Source organism: Calidris pugnax, unplaced genomic scaffold, assembly GCF_001431845.1.
Source record: "Calidris pugnax isolate Ruff unplaced genomic scaffold, ASM143184v1 scaffold233, whole genome shotgun sequence".
Taxonomy (NCBI): Eukaryota; Metazoa; Chordata; class Aves; order Charadriiformes; family Scolopacidae; genus Calidris; species Calidris pugnax.
This window is the reverse complement of record NW_015090959.1, coordinates 142341-160651: the sequence shown is the minus strand read 5'-3', so window position 1 is coordinate 160651 and position 18311 is coordinate 142341. Positions and strand designations below refer to the sequence as shown.

At 44.7% G+C, this 18311-nt stretch overlaps 1 protein-coding gene across 1 annotated transcript in view; it reads right to left on the bottom strand.

Moving 5' to 3' along the window:
- Positions 1-18311, bottom strand: part of LOC106893939 (leucine-rich repeat and fibronectin type III domain-containing protein 1-like protein) — a 74292-nt gene that overhangs the window by 55812 nt on the left and 169 nt on the right. The window lies entirely within an intron of this gene.

Below are 18311 nucleotides of genomic sequence, written 5' to 3'. Positions count from 1 at the left end.
ACAAAACCCCAACAGGACTTAAAGGACCTGCACACTTAGGCTTAATAAATGGCTGCATTGCTCCAGTAAATCTAGGTTATCGCTGCAGTTCTAATTGTACTGAATAAATATCTCCTAAACATAATTTATCTTCTAACACTATCCTTTGCAAAAAAAAAAAAAAAAAAGAAAAAAAGAAAATCACACTGCACAATAATAACAAGAACAACTCCCTGTGGTTAAGAGTCAAAGGAGATGACAGTTCAGGCCTAGCAAACCAAGCTCAAACTCTGCAAACTCCAGATGTTGAAAAAGCCCAAGGAAGAACGTTCACCTGAAACACAAAACACAACTGCAACCACCATCCGATTGACCACAGACTCAGCAGAAATGTGACAAGAAGGTGTCTGCTCCTGAGATCCCTGGACCTTGGATGAGGTTGACCAAGCTAAAGTCTCCAACATCAAGTCATTCAAGACACAGCTGGAACAAAACTCCTCTCTAGTGCCCGGACAACTGTAAGCTCAGAAGCTGAGAGTCCACTACACCTGCAACTCAGAGACTCCAAAATGCCAAAGTCAGATGTTGCCTGGGGAAGAGAGACCAGAAGTATCACTGCAGCATTGGTTCTCTTGGGTAGGGCTTTACTGGGAGTATGCCACCAACGTTGAATCTCAAACCTGCTGCACAGTGTCATGTAAACCATGTTTTTCTTGCATTGACAAAGAGATCATCCCTCTGTTGAGCGACGCTTGCATGTCCTCAGTTCTGAGAGTGTCAAATATTTAATATTGTGCTGCTGAGGGCAACATGAATTATCTAAATACTATAATGGATTAATGATCCTGGAAGCAGAGGGTAGTTCAAAGGCCAAAAGGGGACAGATAGACATTCTTATCATTCTGTTTAGAGAAACATCCAAGTCACATCTTTGACCAAGGCAAAGAAAACATGCACTAAAGTGGAGAGGTCACAATTTGCAATTCATGTGGTACAATTATGGAGGCTGAAGAGGGCGAAGCAACAGTCCTGGAGCGCATGGAGGGTGCTACAGCTGAAGGACGCTCATTAAACGGGAAGAGAAGGGCATAATGCTGTAGGGCTGTACATGCCAAACGAGCGTGGCAAACCCACACTGATCAGGGGAGTCCACACCACAAGGAACCCCCATGTCACCTGCCAGGAAGCCCTGGGGGCTATTCAGCTATTTTTCTGTGGTGCAAAGTGACCCCTCAGCTCACGGTCAGGTGCTAATTTTGGATTGCAAGCACTGCTTTAGCACATGGAAAGCTCTATCCAGGCTACAGCCCTCTGAAATGACAGGAGAGGGCTCATTAAGGGCCGTTTAGCAAGTTCTCCTGCTCTCACATAAATGATTATATCACCTTGAGAAGTGTTAATGAAACCATTGAAGTAAAATTCCTCTGTTCTCCCAGGTGGAGAAAACGGTGCATCAGGTAAAGCTAAATCCTTTCTCTTTATCATTTAAGGACTGTCAGTTTACCCAACAACCTGTGACAATGACAAATGAGAGCCATCTAAGCTCTTGACCATCACTCTCTCCCCTGTGGTACCCAATGAAGCCTGCACTGAGGTGGCAAGGTAAAACCAAGGTCTCCTCCAAGCCCACATCTGTGTGACAAGAGCTACCTACTGGGGTTGAAAGGGCTGTCTCAAAAAATGGAGAGGCTGCACAATTTTTATAAACATCATAAATCTTGCAAGCTTCGTCTGAAAAAACACGATGACAAACTGGTGCATCATCTGGCTGTCTCTCAACACATCACTGCAGGGCATCATGGCTTATCCTTGTTCTGCAGAACCCCCAAATCTCTGAAGCTGGTTTCAAACCAGCACATTCCAAGCAAGAAAGTGAATCGGGAGACAATTCAGGCGGCTGCCAAGTGTTTGAGATGTGCACCAAGGCGAGTTTGGGCTCTCGCTGTGTGTGTCAGCACCAGCAATCACAGCATCCCTCCGTGTGAAAAGTAGAGAGATGTTCTGGGACAAAGGAAAAGTCACTGCACTAGAGAAAAGTGGAAAAAATATACCTATGGAAGTGAATACTCCACTGAATGCATCTTCAGCAATTCTACCCCCATTCAGCCCCAAAACGCTTGCTTTTCTCATCTTACTTCACCATCTGTGTGGATGAGTAATGTCCCATTATTGAATAATGATACAGTTTCTAGCACACAGAACAAATATATACTTTTTTTCTAGTGTATTTACTTTTTTTCCATTCCAACCAAGGCTGGATTTTAGGTTATTTAATAGATTGAATGTTTTCTTTACAAAGTTCATATTTTTGCATTTTAGAGAAACGTGGAATGAATTAAACACAAATATCAAAGCACAATCCAAAAGGAAAGTTAAAAAAAGACAAAAAGCTGCTGGGGAATGACTGCTCAGTTTGTGACTTCTGGCAATGTTTTACTTTTCATTCCAAAAAAGCAAAGGGAAGGGCACACCACGCAGAGGTGCCATAATCCAAAACACTCTGCCTTTACAAGAACAAAAGCTTTTCAATCTGAATTACATTCCTAGTAGATTAAACTGCACTTAATCCTCGTGTGACCACTTTTAATCCCAATTTAAGTGGCTGCAAATCAGGATTAGCCAACTCCACTCATCTACAATGACTGAACGCGTATTAATTCTGAACAAAATCATCCACTTGGGGATTTATTTTGCCTTAACTCCCTCAAAGTTAAAGCCAATTAGTTAATGCCACAAAGCTGTTGGCTTAAGAAGAGAAAAATATATGACCAAGGAAAACATCTAACCTCTGTGGGAATTGCTGCGATTTGCCCAGCTGGGAAAGATGATGTTGTAAAGGCATCGAAAGAAGCAGCTCTGCCTTTCTCCCCCTGCTTTGCAAACACTACTTGTGTCAACGCTACCAGTAAATTCCAAATTCCTGGCACATGAACCCAGTTGAAACCTTTATTCCCATCTACCCCATTAAAATCCTGAACATTTCCAGTCTCCGGTCCCCGCGTGCTGATTGACTCCACTCAGTCATTCCCCAACCACCAGAGAACTCCCTCAAAAAACTGTACTGTGTTTTGTTACGCGACCGCACACACCTGGAGAAATCCCACAAACAGTAAGAAAGGACAAATCTAAGGAGAGGATGCTCATTAACATCATCATTCAGCCGGGAGGGAAGGAAGAAAGGTCGGGAGAGATGATGTTCTCACAGCCCAAGTTCCATCTCTATCATCCATCCCAGTGTTTTGGAAATTCATGATGGTCCTTACGCATCCTTTATTTGAAAACCTCTGCTGTGAGGACTGGCCGGGAGAAGAGAAGGCTCCAGGGAGACCCTAGAGCCCCTTCTAGTCCCTTCCTAGCTCCAGGAAAGCTGGGGAGGGACTTTTTAGCAGGGCCTGTTGTGATAGAACAAGAGGTAATGGTTTTAAACTAAAAGAGGGAAGGTTTAGACTAGATCAGGAAGAAATTTTTTATGATAAGGGTGGTGAGACCCTGGCCAGGATGCCCAAAGAGGTGGTGGATGCCCCATCACTCAAAACATTCCAGACCAAGTTGGACCAGGCTCTGAGCAACCTGGTCTCATTGAAGATGTCCCTGCCCATGGCAGAGGGATTGGCCTAGGTGACCTTTAAAGGTTCCCTTCCAACCCAAACCATTCTCTGAAAACCTCTCCCAAGGCAAGGTTTTGCATCATCAGGATACAAGTCATGCTCTTCTGGGAGCTGACACGTCTTGCACCGTCGCTATCTGGATGAGCTGACACAGCCGACAGGTCTCAGGCAACAGCACAATTACCATTAACTACTTCAGCTATTTCCTTCTGCTTTTCCAGGGAGCTTAAGACATGCCTTCACTCCAGGCTTATCACAGTAACAGCTCAAATGCTTGCAGGGAGCACATTTTGCTGAAAGGCACCGTGTTTTGTTCTCCCCTCTTCTAGGAAGGGAAAAAAATTGTGCTTGCAAACAAATTCCAGCTCGTGCCAAGCTTCGTTAAGTCTCTGCAACTTATGACAGTCTCCTTGGTGATTTATTCACCCCCTCCCTCAGAATTCATCCTGCTTCAAAGGTTAACGAACACCTTGACAGAATACTCCCAGTGCTGAACTTTTGCAGCAGAAGCCACACAAATGCCATTAGAAAACATATTGGAAGGGGAAAAAAAAAAAGGGGGGGAGGGAGGGATTTAAAATGAAAAAAAAAAAAAAAAAGAAAAAAAAAATTTAAAACCCCGAAATTCCCTCAGACATATTTCTGAAGGGATGCAGATGCAAGCTAGAAGCACATGGTATAAACATATATTCTGCAAGCTTTTAATAATAATACAATAAACATGTAAAAAACCCTGCTTTGACAGTCTCTTTTTCAGGAGGATTTGATAAATTGGTGTTTTATAGGCACAATTTTAAAGGTTCATTTTAACACCATCTAAAAGGCAGCAACTATTGTATTACATGGCAGTCACTGGTGAATCAGCTTTTGTAAAAGCCTTTGCAAACAGCTGAAAAGAAGGAAAATGAGATAGAAAAATAATAACTATTATACACGCAAGAAAGCAACTTTAAAAGATGCAGCATATATCAGGAAAGGCATTACCATCTTCTTGTTAAATTCAAATATGCTTTGAGATGCAGAAAAGTCTTTTTTTTTTTTTTTCCAAAAGCACCCAGACAAAGGCAAATAGCTCCTGATAGAGCACATGCCACAGAGAAAATGTAAATGTAAAAGCAGACCTGGAAGTCTGGGCATGATCTTATCTCTCAGAGCGTTTTAGGGGAGGATTATATTCCAGTGAGTAAAAATAATGAAGACTGTGACACTGAGATTTACCGTACTAGAGCAGAAGCTTCTTGATACCCCAAGGGTGGCTGCGTCCGACTGAATTAGCTGCATTTCAACAGCCAGAATCCTCTTGAACTGACCTTATTCTCAAAGTGACAATCTTCCCCAGACTGTAGCTGGTAAGCCTTGTACTGAGACAAAAAGAAATTTAAAAAAAAAAAAAAAAACAAGGCAAAATTGTGCTGCTTTTCCAGCAGGTTAGGACTTGTGCCTGGAAAGCTGCCTTTTGGGCATTCATAGGGCTGCACCAACACCTCAGTATGGTCCCCATCAAATTTATTTGGTCCTAGTATGGCCTTGGTGCCCTCGTCTTTCTCATATGCTCCTTGTATAACTGATTTTCCACTGAGTGTCCATAGACCTTGCTGGATCCCAAGCAACGCAGCATCTTCCACTTTTCCATCTTTCAGGAGATCTTATTAGCAAGCCCAAAGAGCTGAAGTGGCTTTTCCACAGCTACTGGGAACCCAAGGAAACAGCGGACCATGAAATGGCTTCCCCAAGCCTTGACCCCACCAGACCAGGCAAAGAGAAGCCATCTCCAAGCCCACACCTCCACCACTGGCACTCATGGATGGCTGGTTCACTCCAAAGAGCTGTAAATGAATGAATTCCTCCTGCACGAGCTTTGCCCGAAGACAAATCAACCCCAGAGAGCAAATCCAGTTTCTGTGTAATTAATAGACTCCGTGAGCCATCACTCACGGCGTCCATGTGGGCTGTCCAAATTCCGTAGATGCAGAATTACCTGCAGGCACCTCTCCAATACCATAGTGTGAAAAGCTGGAGGCTGAAAGCATTTAAATGCATTTTGATAAACGCTCTGGCCTCTTCCCTGGGTGCTGACACGTCTGGGCTTAATAGTGTCATCACCTTAATAGCGTCATCGCCTTAATAGCGTTTTGGACTTATTTCTCACCCAGTCAAAAGAAGAGGGAGAAGAGATGCATCAGCAGCTCATGATCTGCCAGCCCAGATAAGCCTTGCTGGTTCCTTCTCCAGAGCTCTGCTACCAAACCCCAGTATTTTTCAAAGCATTCCTGCAATAAACCAGAAATCCCTGCAATCTTGAGGTCTGCCATGTAGGACTGACACCCAGAGCTTCCCAGGGGAGGGGTACATTACTTTGGAAAATACTACCCTACCAAGTGTATCTCCTCTGAAGATATCCTTGCAGGCTTCAGGGACAGAGGCGATTTCCTGCTAAACATGCAAAAAAGGGTCCATCCAGCAGGCACAAAGAAGCAACAAGACCCACAGCTCTCACCAGGGAAACACATATTCATGTAAAATAAATTATTTTCCCAGCTACATACTATACAGCCACAGGAAAAGCCACTTTAACTATCTCCATCTCCATCTGCCCTTCTCCACACCACCCACGCGAGCTATTTGCATATTTCTTGCATATTTATATCGCACACCTCAGTGGGATGCTCCATGTGCCACCACCATACGTGGCCTTTTGGTCTCCAAGCCTGCACATCCCTTGTGTGCAACACCCGACCCACCCCCTACCTCCCCAAAAAGCCACAGCAGAGACAATGCAGAAGGAGTATTACCCAGTTTCCCCCCAGAGTGCAAAATATTTAGTGTATCTGGCTGTAAACTGACCACATCTGCTGATGCCCATTATTCCCTCCCATGGTGCGCTATCAGGCCGCACAATCTGTTAGCTCTACATTTAATTGGGTCCCTGACTGCATGGTGCAGGAGCCGCTTACCTTTCAATATCTAATTTTGCTGAGGAAACAAAACGTTGCGATGTCTCATTTGCTATAATCTATTTTCATAGACAGCAGAATAAATGCAAAAAAATCATTTAAAGACATTGCATGGTCTGAAGGCAGCCAGCCACAAGAGCTTTCTGTGGAAATTCAGCATCATCCCCTTTATTTAACCTTGCGGTGGCAACAGAGGTCATTCCTGAATCATAGAATGGTTTGGGTTGGAAGACACCTTAAAGATCATCTGTTCAACCCCCCCTGCCCTGGGCAGGGACACCTCCCACCAGACCAGGTTGCTCCAAGCCCCATCCAACCTGGCCTTGAACCCCTCCAGGGATGGAGCAGCCACAACTAGTTGAACTTCATGAAGTTCATATGGGGCCCACCTCTCAAGGTCCACCTGTCCAGGTCCCTTGGGATGGCATCCCTTCCCTCCAGTGTGTCAACCGTGCCACACAGCTTGGTGTCATCAGCAAACTCACTGAGGGTGCCCTTGATCCTCACAGCTTGGTGTCACCAGCAAACTCACTGAAGGTGCCCTTGATCCCACCATCCACATCATCGACAAAGATGTTGAACAACACCAGTCCCAGTACAGACCTCTGAGGAACATCACTTGTCACTGGTTGCCCCTTGGACACAGAGCCGTTGACCGCAACTCTGAGTGCGTCCCAGTACAGACCTCTGAGGAACATCACTTATCACTGGTTGCCCCTTGGACACAGAGCTGTTGACGACAAATCTGAGTGCAGCCATCAAGCCAGTTCCTTATCCACCAAGTGGATATCCGCAGCCATCAAGCCAGTTCCTTATCCACCAATAAAGTGGCCAAGGATCTACCAATATGCCCTCCAACACTCCCAGTCTGGATCAGCATCACCGCTGGTCTGGCCCATGTGATTTGCCCTAGTACATCCATGAACCACACCAGGCAGCAAAGCACAGATGCTCCAAGGTCTCCAGATGAACTAACGAAGCTTGGAAGGTCCACTTTGACACTCTGTAGGTAACATTATGTTCTTCCAGCACCATGGCAAATGTAGAAGCCACCCAGGTCCCAAACAAGTTTGCAAGATTTTATACACCCACCTGCAGCAATCTCCCATAGTCACCACACAGAGACCATGACACCAATGACTTCAACATCTTCCCTCTCCTGCTACCATCAACTTAGAAACAACAGGCCACATAATTCCCACTTGGCCAGCACTTGCCAGAGCAGAGAGACTTTTCCAAAGAAAAGGCCATCCAAGCAGATTTACTTCCTTATAAATTGGGATGGGGGAGGTCTGAGTGGGAGCAGCATCTCCTGCAAGACCTCACCACCTTCACCAGCTCCAGCAGTCCTGGCAGAGCACCGGATTAGAGAAGTCCAAACGGTCTCCAAGGAAGCTGGAGAACATCTACTGTGGGCCCAGAGCTGCTCATGCTGGAATTCACTGAAGTGCTGACGCATTAGCCCAGCTCTGAGCCCGAGGTTAATTAATTCTGGCTCCATCAAGGCTGCTTCACCCCCAGCGACATGCTGACACAGCTCAACTTGGCTTCAAAAATGATTTTGAGGTTTATGAAGTAGAACCAGACCTGGAGTGGCTTTACTGGTTTCAGGGAATAGGTGAACTGGTAAGCGTAGCTCATTCCTCCTCAAAAAATAGTGAATACATGGCTGGACATGGGCAGCTTCCAGGGCCTGCTGGGGAAAGACACAGCCAGAGCTGCAAAGTTAAGCAGCTTATGTAGGACAGCTGCAGAGATAGCTCATGAAAAAAATAAAAAATGAAATAACCACAACCAAACAAAAAAAACACCCCACAGACAAACAGGAAAAAAACCCAAAACACCAAACCAAATAAAAAACCACCACAACTCAACCCCAAACCCATCACACACACAACCACATCCTCACAAAGAAAGGTAAATAAGTATATAGAAAAAGAAAAAAGGGACACCTCCCCCCAAAAACCCAACCTTTCTCCCAAACCCAGCACAGGAAAAAAACCCAAAACACCAAACCAAATAAAAAACCACCACAACTCAACCCCAAACCCATCACACACACAACCACATCCTCACAAAGAAAGGTAAATAAGTATATAGAAAAAGAAAAAAGGGACACCTCCCCCCAAAAACCCAACCTTTCTCCCAAACCCAGCACAACAAGGACTGCAGTTTGCAGTCCTCAGGGCCCGCCTACATTTTAAAGCCAAAACTTCAAACAGACCAAACCACTGATTTTTGCAGATATTCCCCACAGGCCCTTTCCCTCCACCTCCCGCATTCAGGCTCCCGCTGTTCCATTCCTCATCCAAGTAAATCTCTGATTCCAAGTTCTTCTCTCTGACCTGGAGGCCGCTCATCATCATCTCCAGCTCATTTTTAGGAATTTTTATCTTGCTGTAAAATACTAACCAAGGCGACTTGCTAAGCAATATGGAACATCCTGGCAGAGAAAGGTACTGTTTAAGTGCCCTATATATAAGTAACACATATAACATACGTGGCATAAAAGCAGATTTCATTTCTAATTAAGTGCAGGAGGAGGAACAGGACCCCTAAATGCCATTTGAACAATTCACGGTACCTCCGTTTTCTGCATCCTCCACTTTTCTGCCCATCTCCGCCAAACACTTGTCTGAAATCTCTGAGTTTGCCAAAGAACTCCCTGTCAGCGCTCCCAGCGCTGCTAATTAGTAAGGTGTGGGTGCTAAATTGGAAGTTCAGGAGAAGAAATTATGAAATTAGCCAACAGGAATGAGTTCAGAAACTGCACGCAGCCCAGCGCTATTATAAAAATATTCCTAGAAGAAGCATTTTGTTTCAGAGAAAAGCGAGTGAGCTGGCTAAGCATCGATCTTCTGTTATATTAATATGGGAAAAGCACCCAGTTTCATTTGATTTTCTCATGCTGGCTCCTTTAATAGCACTACTGATTTCCTCTGCTTGGGTATAATTAGTCAGGGGGGTTGGGGAACCCCTTCTTTTTCTCTGATGGAACATAATTTGCAATTCAAAGCTTAGTTATGGTGACTCAAAGAAGAATGCTTTCACTAAAAAAAAAAAAAAAAAGAATTGGAGGAAAGATACAAATTTAAGGCTTCAAAATGAGAATGAACTATACCTCTACAAGGCCCACAGGCTGCAGGCTGAGGAGACCCTTCAAGGTATCTTGAAATAGGAGTGGTGGCATGAAGAGCCAAGGCCTTGGCAAACCTTTTCTTTCTAAAAAATTATAATTCTTTTTCTTTGTAATTTTTTTTTCCCCTTAATACAAGTAATTTCTGGGCAACACAGCCAGCTTAGCAACCCTCTGGCCTAGACAGAGGTCCAGAAAAAAGAAAAAAAAAGAAAGAAAGCAAAATTCAACAAATCACATGCTGCTGCTATCAGTCATCCTAAAATATAACTAAAGGAAAAATATTTCAGGGGTAAAATTTGACCTAAAGACAAACACTCAGATGTATGCTGTGGTAACCTGAGTGTTTGATGAGGCATTAAGATAAAAATGAGTATTTTGGAATGGGCAGAAGAGCTCCAAATATTTACGCATGGTAGCAGTGTGCTGCTGTGCCACACTTGGCTCATGGCCATCCATAAGCAAGAAAATGGGCAAGTTTTGGAAGGTTTAATTCAAAAAGGTGAAGCAAGTAAGAGACAAAAGGTAAAGAAGCTGCAAGAAAAGACAACAGCTTTCCCAGTGTTGTGGAGCAGCCACAGCCAAAGGTCCTTCTCCTCCACATCCTGGCCAACAACAGGTCAAGACCATGATCAAACGACCTCTTCCACACAAGGCAGAAGCAGTCCCGATCTCCTTTTTCTTCACATTCCTTCGGTGAATAAAAGCCAATTCATTCTGGCACAGGAATCCCAGCACGAAAATGCTGTGCTGTTACTCATTCTCATGCAAATATCCCTCGAAATACAAAACCAGGGGGAAGCCGTGTACATACATATCCAGCCCTAGGGCATCCTGCTATTCAAGGGAATTCAGAGGATTAAGGAGCTGTGTTTTAGGATGAAGCACTGGGCCTAAAAAAAAAAAAATAATATAATTTTAAACCAACATTTAGTTGCTCATTAGTGCTCAGCCTGATAAGAAAATATGCACAGATTCAACCTCTATAGCCATCTGCGTGAAATTCCCCTTAAATCAGGATAATTAAGCCTCACTAGACCACACCTTTGATTAAAAAAAAAAAACAAAAAAAAAAAACCCCAAAAATAAAACTCCCAAAAAATCCACCACAGACCATATGAAACTAAGAACCAACCATATGAAACTAAGAACACACTCTTTGGGCTTAAAATACCAGAGAAAAGCAGCACTAAGCAGGCACAGATACAGACAACTTAATGCTCATGACCTGGTTTAGAATCGCTTATGCGTATTGCATTTCACAACCAAAAAATAAGAAGAGAAAAGTGCCATCACAGCAAAATCCGTAGCTCTGTAATAATCTCAGAGTGCCACACAGTAACACTGTTCTAGGATTTCTCTCCATTGCTGATGGCAAAAATAATCCTAGGGATCTCAGGGAAAGGGATCTGATCTCAGGTGAATGGAGAGTCTGTAATTTCAGACACAGAAATGGCTCCTAATTACAGGGCGAGAAGGATGAGCTGTGGGGAAAAAAAAAAAAAAAAGGAAGAAAAGCTAAATAATCTGGCTTCTTTTGTAAGTGCTAAGAGGCTCCGTTCGCATTCAAAGCTCCCATGCACCTGGTTAGTTTGGAGGGGCAAGTCCAAAAAACGTGTCCACCTTATCCTCCATACAGAGGAGTGAGCTACACTCTTCTGTGTTGCCTAGTGATTTTATACAGTAGATACCAAAGACTGAAAGCATTTGTAACCCACTTTGCATGAAGAAAGCATGAATCTTGGCATTTCACGCAGCTATCAACCCCCAAGCCAGTTCCTATTAGCACTGAAAAAATACACCTACCAAAAAAAAACCAAAAAACCAAACCCAAACAACTTCCTCTTAAATTCCAGCTCTAGTTTAACAAGTTGTTAGAAGCTATGAAAATAATCAACTTCTGGCAGATGGAACAACCTTCCTCAAAGCAGCATTACCCCATCAAAAGGATCAGGGTAGTGTGGAGCCACACACCACTGTTCATCCTACCCACCCCATTTTTCAGCTTAAAAAAAGAAAGAAATGGAAATTACATTGCTCCCAGAACCCTTGTCTACTAAGAAAATAGTGTCCCTGACTTGCCATCGGGTGAACAAGAACCATTCCAAGTGCCCTTGCTGTTCTGAGCGTGTCCAGCATGAAGGAACCCATGCTCTCTTTGCCCTGAAAAGAAGGGGGAAAAGGGGGTTTGTGGGTATTTTCACCTCGGGAGCAGCTGAGCAGGACAGACGGCAGCTCCAAGCACGACTATTTCCAAATTGGTGAGAATGACACCCAGGGAACCCGTGCCAGGAACCATGCGTGGTGCCAGCTGGAAACGAAGAGCAATTCTGCACCTCCCATAGCTCGTGGTGGAGAAGTGGAGGGAGCAGAAAGAATCAGGTTCAATTCCAGCAGCAAGTCGAAATAGATCAGCGTTTTAAAACCACAAAGAGAAGGAAATATGCGGTTGGTTGACCCTGTTGTCTTTCACAGCAAAGAAATGCCTGGGAGGCCTTGACAGAGGGAACCTGCTGCTCTTTTGCTACTGAACTTAGCAGCTCCCCAAGGATGCTCAGCTGCTTTGCAACCACCTCGGATCTCCTGCCAAGTGGCCCTGGCCTCTCCTGGAGGGTCTTCTCCAAGAAAACAACCTTCGTTAGTTCCAGGCACAACAGGATTCACAGGAGGTTATCAGCTGGTGCCAAATGCTATTTTCTCAACCATTTTTTTCAGGTTTAACCAATACACAGGGCAGGGCTTAACGCTCATAACAAGTGTAGTTTTAATTACGCCCACACGTTCTCCGTGATACACATCTGAAGGACGTGAACCAGCAACTGTGGTTGGGGCAGTCCCGGCCCCAGCCAGTGCCATGCTTGGGGACACTCTTTGTCACACCAGGTTGACCTTCTGATCATGTAGTTACGCGACCTCCTGTCCAGACTTGGCTTGCAGCCAGCACAGACAGGCAAACGCATCACAAAAGCAATGTTTCCCATCATTATTTATTATGTAGAATTATAAAAGCCTTAGCACAGGGCACACCAAGAAAACACCACTGTTTTAATGGCTGTGACACACCATGAATCTACTGAATAACTGAGGCTGGAATGGGACCTCCAAAGGTCATCCAGTCCTTCCCCCAAATCTTGCTTCTCTCTGTCTTCAGTCGTGATCTGAAGTGATAGGCTGATAGGCTAAGTCTGAACCATTTCCAAAAGATTAAAAAAATGAGGAAGAAGCTCTTTTCTGAATATGAAAGTCATCTGGCAAAATAATCTAAGCCAGCAACACAAACAGAGTCTTCCACACAACATGGAATGTCTTCTTCCAACATGAAAGGCAGGATGCACCTCCCAGCTCTATCTGGTATCTATAGAGAGACACCATAGGAATAGGCTGCCCAGGGAGGTGGTTGAGTCACCATCCCTGAATGTGCTTAAGAGTCATTTAGATGTGGTGGTGGGGGATATGGTGTAGGGGAGAACTTTGTAGAGTAGGGTTGATGGTTGGACTCGATGATCCCAAGGGTCATTTCCAACCTGAATGATTCTATGAGAGTCAAAGCAGAAGCTACACCACCATTTTCCTGGGACAGACAGAAGGTGTTTTCCAGGCACCAGGAACAGAAAGACACTGATTCCCACAGAAACGTTCCTGCTCGTTTTCCTGGGACAGACAGAAGGTGTTTTCCAGGCACCAGGAACAGAAAGACACTGATTCCCATAAAAACATTCCTGCTCAGTGCATTTCGAGACACACATCTCTGTGCCAACACCCGTTTCATTTACTGTTTGTCTGCTGGGGCGAGCAGATTTGCCTGTGCTTGAAATCATGTTGCTGACTTTGCTAAATTGGACCCCCAGAAGATATTTTGCAATCGATACCCATTATTTTCATCACAGCCAGGGCTCCCAGCATCCATCCCAGAAAACAGACAGGCAAATACGACTCCAAAATACAAAGCACTTCCATCTAAGAGTTGATTCCACCTCATGGTGGATACCAAAAAAAAAAAATCCAACCCGTCAGCAACATGGGTATACAAGCTATTAACTCTTTTAGTGCAGCACTTTAAAGAAATCTTTTTTTTTTTTTTAAGCTGCCTGTCTGTCTCCCTCCCACTCCTACCACTTCCACTCTTCTCCACAACTCCAGAACTTCCCAACTCATGAAGTTCAAAGGCAAGTGGAGGTCAATGTTACCTGCGCTCTTGGAAGACCAGCCCAGCAAGAAATGTCCAACTTGTGATGGGCACAAGTACCACAGCCTGCTCGGAGATCATTGGGATTTTTGGATCGCTAAGGAGAGTCACGAAGTCACATACAATTGTTTCAACAAACTTAAAGATGCGAATCATACAAAGGTACCACAAAACACTTCTTTTAGATACCACAGAGAGGGGATGGTTGCAAGCACCTTAGACAATAATAAGCTGCCAACATTGGGCGAGACTAAAGTTTAACAAAAACTTCCCACTTCTATATTACAAAGGCTGGCTGGAACCAGTTGGGTGTCACAAAGCATCCATAAGAATGTTAATAATTCAGCTTTGAATAAGAAAAGCAAAAGCACGGACAGCAGCGAATGGACAAGAGATTTGGTCTTTGCAGGATTGCACTCAGTGCACGCAACGGGGCTCGGCAGAGGTTCAGTGATCCTTGAAATGTGTGTGGAAGTGAGATTGTTACTCATTAGAAAAGAATACGCACATATTTCAAAGACACTCTGCTTCAAGGTGAACTCCTGTCACTTTGGGGCTAAGTGTTGCCAGTTTTCCCAGACTAATTGCTCTTCTAGAAAAGGAAATGGAGCTTAGCATTGGATCAGAGATGTGGAGATTCTCTTTCTTACAAAAAAAAAAAAAAGTATTTAAAAATCTTTAAGAATCAGCACAGTTTTCTTCTCTTTTGAGATTGCAAAGAATTTTCCTTTGTCCAGTATTTCCCACCGCAGCAAAACTCCCTCTATTCAATCCACAGGAATGTTTTCCCTGTTATATGAGTGAGAAATCTTTCATACAGATGACAATGATTTCCCACCCCTCCATTTAAAATGAGTTCAATGAGAAGCATCTGCTGTGAATTTGTGCTCTCTGCCCTGTGCAACCCGGGAGCAGGCTAGGGACCAACACTTGGGAGGGAAAAACAAATTTAAAATTACAATTTTGGACCACTGAACTCCAAGAAAAGGTGTTCACCTTGCAGTGCTCTGCCAAAAACCTGATTTTTACCCCGCCCCAACACATAAACCTTTTCCAGTCAGCCACAAAAGCAGGAACAACAAGTAGGAAACCAGTTGCAGCCAAGTGGAGTTCAAGCAGCAAATAAAATACTACTTGGCCCACGCTGTGAAGTTCATCTTCATTTATGACCATCATTACCTAAAACCCTCCTGTGTTGGGGACCAGGGATGAGTTGAGGTACGAACACACAGTCTCGTATCTGTAGATGCGGTAGGAAGGACTTAGCTTTTGTCCATCCATCTCCTACATCATCCAAAGACCCAACAAGGAGCCCACCTGGAAAGCCACATCCATCACCCGAGTGCTCAGTGTCTCCTTGCAGTGTCCCAAGCTGGGGTGTGCAGAAATTATTGGGTGGAAAAATAGTATATATATATGTAAAATCATTTAATACCTAATTAATTCAAAAAAATTGCATGCTTTTTTTTTTAATCAAGGAGGGAGTAACCTGATCAGCCTGATTGTGCTGATGGGCCAAGAAGCTGTCACCACAGCATTTCATTGACAGTCTGTAGGAAAAACCCACTCCAAACGCCCACCACCAGAACTGGTGAGTAGAGCTGGTTGAAAAAGATGGGAAAAGCTTGAAACTCCCTGCTTGATTTTTGAATCTTCAAACCAAAGAGAATTTTTTGCAAGAAAGATAAAAAAAAAAAAATCCAGGAGTGAGAACAGGGTAATTTTTAATTTTCAGTAAATTCCATTTTGGAAAAAAAAAAAAAGTAACAGAAGTCTGCAATTTTTTCACTGCACCCATACCAGGAGGCTCAGCTATGAAGGACCTCTTTCTCAGTGTGGTGGAGAAGGGCTGATTTGGAAGAAACTCTCCCTCCAAAGTGTGGGGTGGCATTGGTGGGTACAATCCCTTCAATTTCAAAGCTGAATTTCAGATATCCAAAAAGAACATCTGCTTTGGAGAGAAACCAAAACCTTCCATCTAAAAAAAAAAAAATCCAGGAGTGAGAACAGGGTAATTTTTAATTTTCAGTAAATTCCATTTTGGAAAAAAAAAAAAGTAACAGAAGTCTGCAATTTTTTCACTGCACCCATACCAGGAGGCTCAGCTATGAAGGACCTCTTTCTCAGTGTGGTGGAGAAGGGCTGATTTGGAAGAAACTCTCCCTCCAAAGTGTGGGGTGGCATTGGTGGGTACAATCCCTTCAATTTCAAAGCTGAATTTCAGATATCCAAAAAGAACATCTGCTTTGGAGAGAAACCAAAACCTTCCATCACCAACAATGCCAAGACATGATGTGACATGAGAATGGCCCATGCTTATTTGGGAGCACGTTTCTGAGAAGCAGCCCACCCGATTCGTGTCCCTACCAGGAATTGCAGAACCTGCTCTCCCCAAGCAGAAAGTTCTGCTTGAGGCCAACAGGAAGGCTGACAACACTGTTTCTGTCAGAAGCCAACACCAACTACGCTTCAGGTTGCAAAGTCAATAATTTAGCCTTCAAACAAGCTGCCATGGAAAGTTCCTGGCATCCACAGCACATCACCTTGGAGACCTCTGTCTTGCAGCCACCCAAAGCCCTTTGTCGGGTCTACAGGAGTATTTGGCACCATGAGACATGTTGGAACCTCTCCCTTGCTCTGCAGACCAGGATGGTGGATCTGTCTCTGAAGAGCAGTCCTCCACCCTTGTCAGCAGCAACAAGATCAATGCAAGAACTGTTTGGTGGAGTTTTCTGGCAGCAGGGGAGAGGAGGTGATCATAATGGTCCTTTTTCTAACCTAACAGTTTCCTCTCCCAATGAGCCCGTATTAAACACCTCATTTGGAGCAAAACCAAGAAGTTCATGGTGCACGATCATGACCTACAAACTGGAAGCCCAAACATTGCATGCCAACCTGCTGGCAGGAATCCCTTCCTAATGACACCCATAACTCACCGTTAAGCTCACACCCGCCAGCTCTAAGTAGGACATGACCTTCCATGGCAACAAGGAGCATCCTAAACACGCTGCTCATTGCTGACAGAAGACGTTGAACGAAAACATCGGCAACCACAGCTACAGTGCTTCCTTGCTCTGCTACAAGTAGTAGATTATAACAATCACAGAACGATTTGGGTTGGAATAGACCTTAAAGACTATCCAGTGCCACCCCCTGCCCTGGGCAGGGACACCTCCCACCAGAACAGGTTGCTCCAAGCCCCCTCCAACCTGGCCTTGAACCCCTCCAGGGATGGGGCAGCCACAGCTTCTCTGGGCAACCTGGGCCAGGCTCTCACCACCCTCACACCAAAGAAGTTCTTCCCCACATCTCATCTCAATCTCCCCTCTTTCAGTGTCAAACCCTTCCCCCTCATCCTATGGCTCCCATCCCGGCTCCAGAGTCCCTCCCCAGCTCTCCTGGAGCCCCTTGAGGGACTGGAAGGGGCTCTAAGGTCTCCCCAGAGCCTTCTCTTCTCCAGGCTGAATCCCCCCAACTCTCTCAGCCTGTCCTCACAGCAGAGGACAGCCTCCAGCCCTCCCAGCATCTCCAGGGCCTCCTCTGGCCCCACTCCAACAGCTCCATGTCCTTATGTCTGCAATAACACCAAAAAAACCATCCTGAGAGCTCTGAATCCACAGATCCACCCACCCAAGGAGCATCACTGCAAAAACCAGGTGGGGGGATGAGGTTCCCCCACCCCAAGAAAGCATGGGTCCAGCAACCAGCTCCATCCCCACGTGCACACCACCAGAACCAGGCGCAGGATGGGCCCTCTCGCGGTAAGCACAGCACCGGAGAAGAATCCTCCAGCCACGGCATCAGACAAGCTGGTAGGCAGCAGAGGAGGAAAAAAAAAAAAAAAAAAATGCTGCACTGCCTGCGGCGAGGCTGGCAATCTCCGAATTGCCTGGGTTACTAACCTGGAAAATCATACAGAAGATTAAAAACCATATGATTTCTTCCTAAAATATTAAAAGATGGGAGGGGGAAATCACGGCCAGTTGCCTGTCAATTATGATCATCCAGGCACATTAAAAAAATTGAGTATTAAGTGCTGCCTTTTTTTTTAAATAAACTATAGAAGGTATTTTTAAGGTTTAAGAACAGATTTAGTACTCTACGTGCTTCATAGCAAGAGCTTTCCCTAATATCTCCAGCTGCAGAATGTAAAATAGAAAAATATTCAGGTGCGATAGGAGATTTGGGGGCTCTTTTAGAGGAAAAAAATCTTCCTTTGCTGAAACACAACCCCATTTGCAGACTGATTCCTCCGGTTTGCTCCTCGGAGGAGGTTTCCTCCAGCTCGAGCAGACTCAGCCCCACGGTCCGTGCAGGCTTTTTTGCTATTTGGCTGGTGGAGAATCACCTCAGCCGGTCTCAATGACAACGCTGTCCCCCCGCCGCGACCGCCACGCACTCCCCTGTCACTGCAGCGAGAAAACCAGCCTAAAAAAAAAAAAAAAAAA